Source organism: Notothenia coriiceps, unplaced genomic scaffold, assembly GCF_000735185.1.
Source record: "Notothenia coriiceps isolate Sejong01 unplaced genomic scaffold, NC01 NC01_scaffold00015397, whole genome shotgun sequence".
In the NCBI taxonomy this organism is placed as follows: Eukaryota; Metazoa; Chordata; class Actinopteri; order Perciformes; family Nototheniidae; genus Notothenia; species Notothenia coriiceps.
The window spans coordinates 68,337-80,098 of NW_011348098.1; the positions used below are offsets into that span (position 1 = coordinate 68,337).

Here is an 11,762-nt window from a genome sequence, read left to right on the forward strand (position 1 = left end):
CACACACACACACACACACAGACACCAGGCACTGCGGCGGAGCAGCGACAAAAGATAAACGGGGCACCCCGGAGCTTTATTTCAACACACTAGCTAACAAACACTTTTTTAGCCAATCTGTACGGAGTTTAAATGCATTAAAACCCACATAGAGAAGCCCCGCAGTACGCAGAGCGATTTTTTTTAAAGCGCAGTTCTTCCACCGGACCCCTTTCCGACATTTCTCAGACACAACGAGACGAAAAAAAACCTACCTGCGCAACAAAGTCCGCCCCTCTCCCCCTGCTCTCGACACTCTTCTCTGCGTTAAATCCAGTGCGTACATCGGCGGAGCTCCGTATCCGGTCTGGAGATTAAAGTATCCGTGTCTGGACTCTGCTAGTCCGGTAATGCTTCCTCGTGTTGCTCGCTCACATGTCCCTCTCTTTGTATCCTTGTACCGGATAGAAAGGCGCAGGAGAGGAGCGCAGACCGACAAAGAGCGAGGCACAGCTGTGTGGAGAGACGCTCCGCTTCCCCGGCTCCGCAGCGCCAGGCCCCGCCCCGTAACCTGCTCTCAGGCGGGGCTTCAGAGCGAGGGAGGCGGCTTGGGAACGGAAGAGCTGCTGGGGGGATGGGGTGGAGATCCCATGGTGGAGATCCTCGGAGTATAAAATCCGAACTGAACCAGAGGACAACACCATTTATTAAACAGATGATAATATAAAATCAAATGGAGAACATCAACAACACTGAATTAAAAATAATTATTTGATTAAATTGGCAAAAATCACATTCACAAATGTATTTTTCTCAAAATCTCTCCCGTATTTATTGGATTCTTTAATGTAATGACTCAACAAAAAGTGAATTACATTTTTTTAAATCAATTTTATTTTTTAAACTTTGTAAAGCGTCTTTAAGCAAAAATCCTTTGTGACCACTTGTGTTTTTTAATTCAATTTATTTATTTGTATTTATTTACATATATTTTTGTTATTGCATTTTCATTTATTTAATTATTTATCTGCTATATTTATTTATTTAATTACTCATTTTTATTTTTTATATAATACGCCTCAGTACATGGATGGGATCTTTTTCTAATGTTGTTGTGGACACTGTTGTTAAATTAAGTAAAAAACAACAAGAAATGTCATAACATCAGAGGTGGGAACACATGTTTACATGCAACAAAGTAGATGGAATATATAAAGATGTTGTATTTTTGGGGGAAATTTCACAAATACAATAAAATTCTCTCTTTCAAAGCCACACCCCCACATATGTCATATGTTTGAAAAGCCCAGGATGTCCTCTGTGGAATACACTTGGACTTAATGCTGTGGCATGTATAACCTCAAAGTAATGGACCAAAACCTAATGTGCTCCACAGAGGACAAAAATGAATGGGTGGGTCTCTGGAGGTTATAGAGATGAGTTAGGCACAATTTGACCTAGAATCAAAGCAATATGGCCCAATTATTAAAAAAATAAGTACTGAGAATCCAACCCAAACCACATTTGTATTTGACAAATATTTCTATTTTAATATTACCTTGTGTTTTTGGTTTTTAACTTGGAGCTAATTGGAATATGTGCATCTTTTTTTTGTATCAAGTACATCTTAATCTAACAGCTGTCAGATACATGTGGAGAAAATAGTACAATATGTATCTCTTAACTGTAGTGAACAAATAAAGCAGCATAAAAGTAAATACTCATCTGAAGTAAAAGGACTTGACCCTGTAGATAAGTAATGAGGACATTTTACTGTGAAACATTGTGTAATAATCCATCTCAAACATTGCACAATCTTTACATTTTTATATTTTGTTGACTAAGCTCTTGTAAAAGGGTGAAACTACTTTGGAAAAACTCTGATATCTTATCAGCAAATTGTTTCACGTGAGAACAGGAAACTTGCTAACAAAACAAAAAGCAGATATAAAAGAGAATGAGTAATGTATTTGATGCTGAATGTATTGCTCTCTAAATGCATTTACTATATGAAGAGCTGTGCTGCTGATCAGTCACATTTTCCATAGAGGAGTGAGCTGTTTACCGACAGTGCGTACTGAGTCAGCTTTGTGCTCCCTGTTTTACCAGAAGCAGTTCTTCAGCAAACTGGCTGCGCTGCACTGCCTTCGGCGTCAGTTTCGCTGTGTGCAGACAAGCCTGCTCAACCAAACAGTTTCTAAAGAGAGGATCTCTCTTAAGGGCTGGGATGATATGCAAACCTGCCACGTAGTTACATACGTCAGAATATAAGTGAAACAATACAGGGATTCTTTATTACCTCCTAATGTTTCATATCCTTTTTACGCTGCTATTTTTTTAAATTATTTTGGTTTCAGTTGTGTTTGTGAGAGTGTTTCATACGATATTTACTAACAGCCAATCCTAGTAAATGTCTCCGCTTTAGGTAGGACAAAGGATTTTCAGATTTTTTCTATATTAAGTAGTTTTAAAGGGGTCCTATGTTGTGCCTCTATTGTGACATGTCTCCATGCTTTAATGTTCAAAAAGGTCTTTATTTTTCTCACACCGCCTGTGCTGCAGCTCCTCTTTTCACCCTCTGTTTGAAACCAGAGCCCAGTCTGCTCTCATTGGTTAACTGGCCGGCTCTGTTGTGATTGGTCAACTGCTAAGAGATGTTTTCCCTTAAGCCAATCACGTGCAATGTGTTGGAGTGCTAGCAAGTGTTACAATGTGATGTCAATATTTTCCAGAACAGGGATTTTAGCCTTTGCAAACCATTTACATTCACAAAGAACACTACACTACAGGAAAGGGAAAGCCCCAAAAAGCACAATAGGGCCTCTTTAATCAATCTGTGTCCATCTGTGACACCAAAAGATCCTGCTATAGTTATACTAGTTTACGGTATAATTCCTATCATAGAGACAGACTTTCTAGAACTAGTTAAGGGAACTTGTAGTTTGAGGAAGTTAAATACCAGGACATTAAAGTCCCCCTCATTTCCCACACAGGATCCCTGTGGGAGCCAGGATGACACACCATCAATTACCCATTAATCACCCCCTAAATTTTTTGTTAGCATCTTTTAACCATCATTAACCTCCCAAGCTTTTTGCATTAAAATAGATCTCTGAAAAGTTTCTAAATCATTATTTTTTTTCTTGTTAAGAGGTTTGTGGTTCAAGAGGTCAGAGATGAACAGAAATGTGTTACCAATGCCACCAAAGCAGTTTCAATGAGGGTTAGTAATTGGGAAATTACAGGTTAGCTGCCGAAGACACGGTCAAGCTGACGTATATGAGAGTAATTGCCCTGGTTCACATACCGGCAGATCTCCAGCATTCCTCCTCGGCTGACATGCATAACGACGTCCCATTGTTCAAGTTTTGACTTGTCTAGGAGGACGCCCTATAAAAAGAGATACCTGCCTGCCAACTGCAGCTTGCTTGTTCTCTCACAAAAAGTCAGTGAGTGAACTCAACACATGAAACAACAAGTTCTCCTTTCATACAAAAGAGAAGGAGTGCTAATAAGTGTAAAAGGCTGAAAGAGAAGTTACAGAAGTACTAATCTCTGGAAGGTTATACTAATGTTCCTGAGAGTTATCAGTATCTGTGCTGGGAGTATTTATTTAGCACACCTCAGATAATCTCACAAATACATCATCATGCTTAGACTTGTGAAAATAAGGTCAAAGAAGCAGAGTATGTGCAGGAACTTAAACCGAGATGTGTTTTTCAACGCCTGACCCCGACAGTAAACCAATTTACGAAACCAGGAAGCATATGAAACGACATTTGGGGCTGGTCTTTAAAAAGTGTTAGGGTAAAAGGTGCCGTGTTTCAGCCCCCACCCTCCTCTGAATCTTATCTGTTCACATGCCTGCACATAACACAATTAACTGGAGGCAGATCAGTTAACACTGGTGACAGGGCTTCAGCCGGCTGTTTTATGCACAAAATGGTTTCACAGCGTGGAAACATAAAAATGCTTTTTACTGAGGTAATTGCTGTAGGATTGCCGGTGTGCCACAAACAAAGATTAAAGTCTTACTGTATGATTTCTGTCTGTCTCTTTCATGCTAAATAACGGAAAGTTTTCTGAATTCCACCCACTTATGTCTAATGTTTAAAGGGTACATTCTGCATACATACTTTAAATACATTTTCCTGCTAATTTCCTTACCCTTTACACAAGTAACCTTTTAAAAGGTTTACTTATTAAGTAAATATACGTATTGTGAATACTTCATACTGGAAAGCCTCACTGATATAACAGACAGCAGTTTGATTAACCTGAGACTATTGACTTGTTATGACTAAAGTTCGAGAGGAGGTTTAACCTCCAACGCCCATAACAGGTGCTTCATTTTGTTAGTGAGCGTGGGCTTGTTCCATTCTTCCAGATTGAAACTGGTTCTGAGTGCCACCTTTGAGCTGTGCCAAGGCCTTTTTTTATATGACTAATTGTTTTGTGCAAGAGATGGAACACCATGGAAATAAAGGCGTGCATAGGCTGTATAAAATAGGCACATAAGTTATTATGGAAATCCTGTCAATAATGTTACTAAAGTAAGGTTAGCCCTGCTGAAAAAATCCGTGTCACCAGGGTGTTAACGATTTTCATTTATTTTGCATGGTAGCATGCTAATTCTAGCTAGCTATAAGGGAAATACTCTACCTCACAACGTTAATGTTATTTATGTTAAACTGACAGTGCTATAACAACATAATGTTAAGCAAGACCTGCTTTGAGCTAAATGCTACCTTGAGCATACTGACGTGATAACATCAGATCTATAAAAATAGTCACATGAGTACCTGAATAACTCCTTTTAATAATGCTAAAAAATAGCTAGTTAATGAATTATTATGTTCATACACATCCTCAGTGTGACTCCTGGAGCTTACTCTTAAAGGTGGGGTATGTAATTTTGGAGAAACCAGGCTCGAGTGCGCTAGAATTTGAAAATACTCAACCGGAAAAAATCTGCCACTTCCTTTCAGAGCCCCTCCTCCAACACACACGAACGCGCACATGACCAATGAGGGCACGAGATAAGTTTGTGCACAAGATGGAAGGCTGACAGGCAGGTAGGCCATCCAGTTACTTTAGCCGGGCTGGCTAAAATGATTGGTCGGCTTCCACAGATTACATTTTTTTAATGTATTTATTGTCAAAGCATTTAGTGTATTCATTGCTATCAGGATGTTAAGAGCATTCCATGGAATATAACAAAAAGTGTTTCTGAAATAAATTACATACCCCACATTAAAATAAGGGTAATGCTCTATCTTGCCATACTAATAATGAATGAAAGACAATTTGTGAATCCGCCCTCGTGATTTGGGTCAGCTCTAAAATATCTATTTTCTAAAAATGTCAGTTTTTCAGTTTTAAGCTAGCTCTGCATTTGTCTTATACCACTATGAAGTAGTAGTAGTAGCAGTAGGAAAAAACTATTAATAATGCTAAAAGTAGTTAAGGAATAATTATGTTTAGATATATCTTTTGTGTGACCCTCAGAGCCACTCACTTTAAATATATTGATCAATGTTACCAAATGTTGCAGTGATTAGGCTATATATTATTTAGGATTTTTTTCCCCCAACCTTTTATTCCAGTCAAGGAAATACATGGCATTAAGACAGAATACAATGGGGGTAATAAGAACTTTTAAACACAAAAGAACACTTATGTCACAGTTGGCAAGTGTCCAGGTCACTGCTTCACTGCACTGAATACCAAATACCTGCTTGCTATTTTGTGCAGTGTGATAAGTATCTGCATCTTCACAGTTAACAAACTGTCAAACAATCTGAATTAATGAGTCTTAAACGCAACAGCCTTGTACCCAGATAAAGCTGATATACAATAGGTGTCTCTCCCAATGAATGTTTATTTGTTGCTGCACAATTTCCCTCCAATTATAAAAGAAAGCCAAGTTTTTTCAGGGTAGCTTTGAAATGGGAACACACCCTGAGGTATATGAGGTGATCGGTGACTAAAATAGTTTAAATGGTTTGGTGTCTCCTCTGTGTTCATTGTGCTGTAATTGCACACCTGCATTTAAAAAACAAGAAAACCAGAGAGAAACATATCGTCAGTTGGAGACACATTTGAGCTTTTTAAGAGAAAATGTAATTGGTTAAAAGCACATAGGGCACATTTTTGAAAAAAGCAATGATGATGTAACCAGGTGAATAAAATGGTTGAATGAGACGTTAATGGCTGCAGCGCCCGAGGGAACACTCTGTAGTGGTGCTAACCCGATTCAAGTCTCCCTTTCTGCTGTGGTATAAAGTGGCACAATGAATTTCTCACATCTATTGAACCTTTCCTCAACACAGCTCAGAGTCTGCAAACCACAGTCTCCCTATTTTTTTTACAAAACTCTTTTTATCCTGTCACTGAAATACACACAGGCATCATTTTCTGTGTGATCTAACCAGTCAGGCTACCTGTAAATGTGTCTCTCACTTCGACTACAGCGTGTAACCTGAAATAGCTACAGCTATGACAGCCATGCTAGTTTCAGTAGACTGATTGGAATCCTAACATACCGACTTGATTTAGTGCTTGTATGTTTGCATGAGATGGTTGTGCACATGCGTTGCTTGCAAACACGCAATGCATCAGATTGCAGACGTACTTTCTTTCCCAGTGAGCTAGGTGCCCTCTTACAACTGGCTGGCATGTGTTGCCCTATGAGGCCTGTTGGGAAGTGTGCTGGAAACCAGGGAGGCAGTGAAGGAACATTACAGTAAAGAGCTTGACATGTGTATAAATTGCATTAATCTGATTTGAAAAATGTTCCATCACCATATTTATAGAAATCAACCCCTCCATTAACCCAAACATTGTCGATTTTGACTTATAACGCCATTCATTTCAAACACATCCCCAGTCTGACTCCTGGAGCCACTTGGTTTCAGATATATAAGAATAAATAGTACTCTTACAGTGCTTTAGAAACATCAGGTCAAGCAAGATGGTGGTTCGCTATGCTAACGTCAGCATGCTAACTTTTGAATAATGACAAAATGCTGATATTTAGCAGGTAGGCTATACTGTTGACTAGGATCACCGTAAACTACAATGTTAGCATGCTATCATTTGCTAACTTGAAGAAAAGGTCATAGATCAACCAATGCCAAACATAGCAAGCATGTCTGTCTTGCAATGTTTTATGAAAGTGAAACACAATGTGTATGCGCCTCATGATTTGGCTCTGCTTCAAATTACTTCTCGGTCTATGCTAGAACCTTTCCCTCCAAGTTTAATGAAAAATGTGCGAGAAGTATTTTCACAACCATGCCTAAAGACAGAGAAACAGACAAACAGACAAACCAAACGGAAAACAGACCATCCTTAAAAGCAATAAAAAGAGGTAAACAAAAAGTAGCCTAGCTAAATGTTAGTTTTGCAGGAACTATAATCAAAGTATTGGACAAATAAAAAGCTTGACTTGACGATGTTGCTATGATAAAAAGTAATTAGGATTCTTTCTCGTACCACCATGAACTTCTGTAATCCATCTAATGGACCAAAAGTGGTTGAGCTATCATCAGACAGACAGTTAGCATTGCTGACGCCACGCTGCTAGTGCTAACCATCATGCCTTTTATCCACCTTGTTCTCCACCAACATGTCACTGAGTATGAATGCATGCCGCCTTCTCCAAAGACTTTATAAGCTCCTAGCCATACATTAACCTTTAGAAAGAACCGTCTCAGTGTCACGTCTGATCCGTCACAGTGGACCCCTAAAGGTGAGAATGACCTACTCGCACACAGGTTCAAAGCTCGGTATCAGGGATCTCTGCTGCTATGGCAACAAAACAGGAATGCGTGTGTGTGTGTGTGTGTGTGTGTGTGTGTGTGTGTGTGTGTGTGTGTGTGTGTGTGTGTGTGTGTGTGTGTTAGTATGAGTATGAGCTTTGGTGGTCTCTTTGATGATTAATTCCAAGAGTTTGGCATTAGTGTATGTTTGAGGTTCAAGTAGAGAGGGAGAAAAGGTCAAGAAGAAAGAAAGAGGTGGAGGCGGGGAGGTTGAGGGTCAGCTAAACAAAAGGCTATTTGGCCGTGCTTCCCCTGGTCAGGGCTTAGAGGGCAGGAAGTAGCGCAACAATATCCGGCACTTCAGGTTAGGACCTCTCAACAAACCTCTGTCTCTCTGCCTCTCTCTCTTTCACACACACACACACACACACACACATACACACACACACACACACACACACACACACACACACACACACACACACACACACACACACACACACACACACACACACACACACACACACACACACACACACACACACACACACACACAGGTCACCCAGCTTGCCTTGACAATGTATTTTGATCAAAGGCAAGCTCTGGCTCTTGGGGGGGTGGGAGGGCAGGGGGGGCTTGTAGGAGATTAGCCCAGGAGGGAGTGTGTGAGCTTGTGTGTGTGCTGTGGGTCAGCAGGTCTTGTGTGTCTGTTATGCGTGAATGAGCTGTGGGCAGTTTATAGTTCGGGACATTGGGGGTCAGAGGATTTTAAAATGGTCTGAAAAATAAACAATTTTAGGCGATGTCAGTGGGGGATCAGTTTGCGGTTAGAGTATAAAAACACAGACAAAAAAAAAGAAACCATGTTAAGTAAAGTTACTGATCGGTACAGTATATGCATGATTTCCGACATGCGAATGAATTAATTCCATATTTACATTGCATTTTATGGTTTCTTATTGTGCGAATTAACCTTTCTGAAAGTATTTTTATTTGCTATTATCAATTGTTGTTCCAAGCCTTTCTACCAGAACAAATAACAACTTCAAAAATCAGCCTTTTCAAAAAGTGCTCCCGGTTTAAATGAACCCCATGACCTTAAGCCGTCACAGATGTTTTTAGTAGTCGATGCTGATAGACAATGTGATTGGTTGCCATTTCAAAAATACTTTTAAAGGGGCCCTTTTATGCTCATTTTCAGGTCCATATTAGTTTGTTTGGACTCTACTGTGACATGATTACAGCTTCAATGTTACAAAAGCTCTTTATTTTTCTCATACTGCCTGTGCCACCTCTTTTCACCCTCTGTCTGGCACCAGAGCCCAGTCTGCTCTGATTAGTTGGGTGCTGCTCCGTCTGATTGGTCAAACACTAAGAGATGTCCCGCCCCTTAGCCTATCACTAACAATGTGTTGGCACACTAGCCAATAGTAACACGAGTGTTACAAAGCGTTGTCACTATGTTCCAGAAGTAAACAAAGGAGTCCAATTGAGTCGATTCAGGCAGGTGGGGGCAGTCGTTGTGAAAGAAACTTCCTCTGGAGGGATCTTTAGGATTTAGCCTTTGCATAATAGGGACCCTTTAAGTAATCTGAGTACTTCTTCCTCCTCTGCTTCTCTTGCAGAGCCAGGAGAGTTTTCTTAGTATTTGTTGTTGTGTTGGTGTTGTTGTTGTTGTCTCTGTTCTGTAGGTGACATTTGGGAGTTGGGTTGCCTTAACATGTTAATCAGGTCATGATTGTTGTTGTTGTGGTTGCAGTTGTTGGCAGGGGATAGTTAAGCAAGTGATAAGGAGTCGGGTCAGGTGTGACGTTTACTTTGTTTGCTTCGAGAACAACAATTTGAGCAGAAGTGAAAATCCAGGGATTAGTGCCTGACATACTTCAGTGGAGATACAAAGAGTAGAGGAGGAGGAGTTGTAGAGAAGGGGAATGAAAGAAGACAAATATGAGGTATGACCGTCTAGATCTGTACATATGTATTACTTCTGTATCCAGGCTTGAGGAGTAATCAATTCGTTTTAAAATTACCCTCCCAACCCTGCATATAGAGGGGATACAGGGAAGTCAACTGGAAAGTACAACTTGTGGAGAAATGTGTCTTCCTCCTCAGTCAGTGTGCTCTGCAGCCTGGAGATAACGCAGGAGGGAGAGGGAAGGCGGAGGAGAGGCTGAGCAGGTGGAGATAAGCCAACATGTCGCTCAGGGCAGGAACTGTGGCTTCAGAGAGGAGACATGAGGAGAGGAAAAGAGGAATTTTAATGACCCAGAAACCAGCCCAGTAGGTTTAAAGAGGAGGCATGCCTCAGAAACCTTCCTCCTCTAAATCTATACTTCCCTGTATTGTTAAAGAGGACATATTTGTATTTAGTTCCTGTACTGTGACATGTCTCCACGCTTTAATGTTCAAAAAGCTCTTTATTGTTCTCATACTGCCTGTGCTGCAGCACCTCTTTTCACCCTCTGTCTGAAACCAAAGCCCGGTCTGCTCTGATTGGTTAGCTGGCCGGCTCTGCTGTGATTGGTCAACCGCTTAAAGACGTCCCGCCCCTAAGCCTTAACATACAATGTGTTGGAGCGCTAGCCAATACTCTGATACAAGCAAAATGCCTGCGTTGGAAAATGTTACATCAGTGAAAATAATGAAGTATTATGAGCAAAATGTTCTTACATGATAAACGTAAAAGAAGTAAATAACATTTATCATTTTTCATTTAAATATAATAAAATAATTTAAATGAAAAAGGAGAAAAATTACTTTTTCAATGCCAATTACTTATCTTTCCAGCCTATTCAGTTAAATTAATTAACTGAATAGGCTGTTCTTGTAAATGTACTTTTCCAACACTGACCTGTGTGCTATGAATACACTGATACTGTTTATGTTTGTCTTTCTGTGTGTTATACGAAGAATCCAGGTTTCTATTCAAGTATCAAAGCTAGTCAATGATTTCTCTAAGTTTCTGTTGACGTGTTGCCTTTCCCTTTACCTCATCAGCTGATGTCCCAAGACTAACTTTGACCTGAGCGTTACGAGCCGCCACATTCCTGCAGAGTGGTGTGATCTGCTGCTTTCCTTTCTCCAACATACTCTGATCTCTCTCTCTCTCTCTCTCTCTCTCTCTCTCTCTCTCTCTCTCTCTCTCTCTCTCTCTCTCTCTCTCTCTCTCTCTCTCTCTCTCTCTAAATAATGACATTACAACCAGGGTTGGGAAGGTTTTGATTTTCATTCCCTGCACCCGGTTTGGTCCCATGTTTGGTTTTAGCACATGTTGTCCACGCTCAATGGGCAAGGTTTTTTTTATAGACCTAACTTTTCACTTAAATAGTTCATTGTTTGAAACATATACTTATCGGCTATATTGTTGCCTTCTTTTGTTCCCCACCATATTCAAATCCTCAGTTTAGAGCACGTGTGTCAAACTCAAGGCCCGGGGGCCAAATCAGGCCCTTGGTGGATTTAATTTCGACCCGCAGGATAATTTCTAATTCCTATTAGATCTGGCCCGCCGGTATATTGCACGTTCACCTTCACTCCATCCTGAAGGTCTCCTCCGCTCAGAGCCTGAGCCCAAACATTGATGAACTTGCACCCAAGATGAGAGGCCAAGTATCTGAACTAGCATCACAGAGCAGCACACTGAGTTTAATGGATGTTTCCTTCTGCCCTTTCTTTCTTGAGACAACAGGGCATGTTTGGTTTGTTCTTTGAGGGAAATCGTTTTTTTGAAGCTGTTGTTGGCCTGTGGAAAAATGTAACCATAAGAAATGCTGCAGATAGAGCCATAAGAAATGAATGCAACTGATTATTTAATGTTTAATGTTGTTTTTATAGGCAATCATTTAAGCTTTGTTAGTTCCAGGTTTAATATGTGCAATAAGTTCATTTCAATAAGTTTTGCAATAAACATTGAACCAGTCCGGCCCTCGACTAGTACCCATTTTTTAATTTTGGCCCACTGTGTATTTGAGTTTGACACCCCTGGCTTACAGGAATCAAATGTGTTTACTTGTTTTGATA

At 40.3% G+C, this 11,762-nt stretch overlaps 1 protein-coding gene across 1 annotated transcript in view; it reads right to left on the bottom strand.

Moving 5' to 3' along the window:
* The window catches only part of tiparp (TCDD-inducible poly(ADP-ribose) polymerase), a 20,656-nt gene extending 20,128 nt beyond the window's left edge, over nt 1-528 (bottom strand). The window contains exon 1 of the mRNA XM_010775146.1: nt 255-528. The gene's annotated coding sequence lies outside the window, so the exon portion shown is untranslated. The remainder of the gene's footprint in view (nt 1-254) is intronic.
* Between the last annotated feature and the right edge of the window lie 11,234 nt (nt 529-11,762).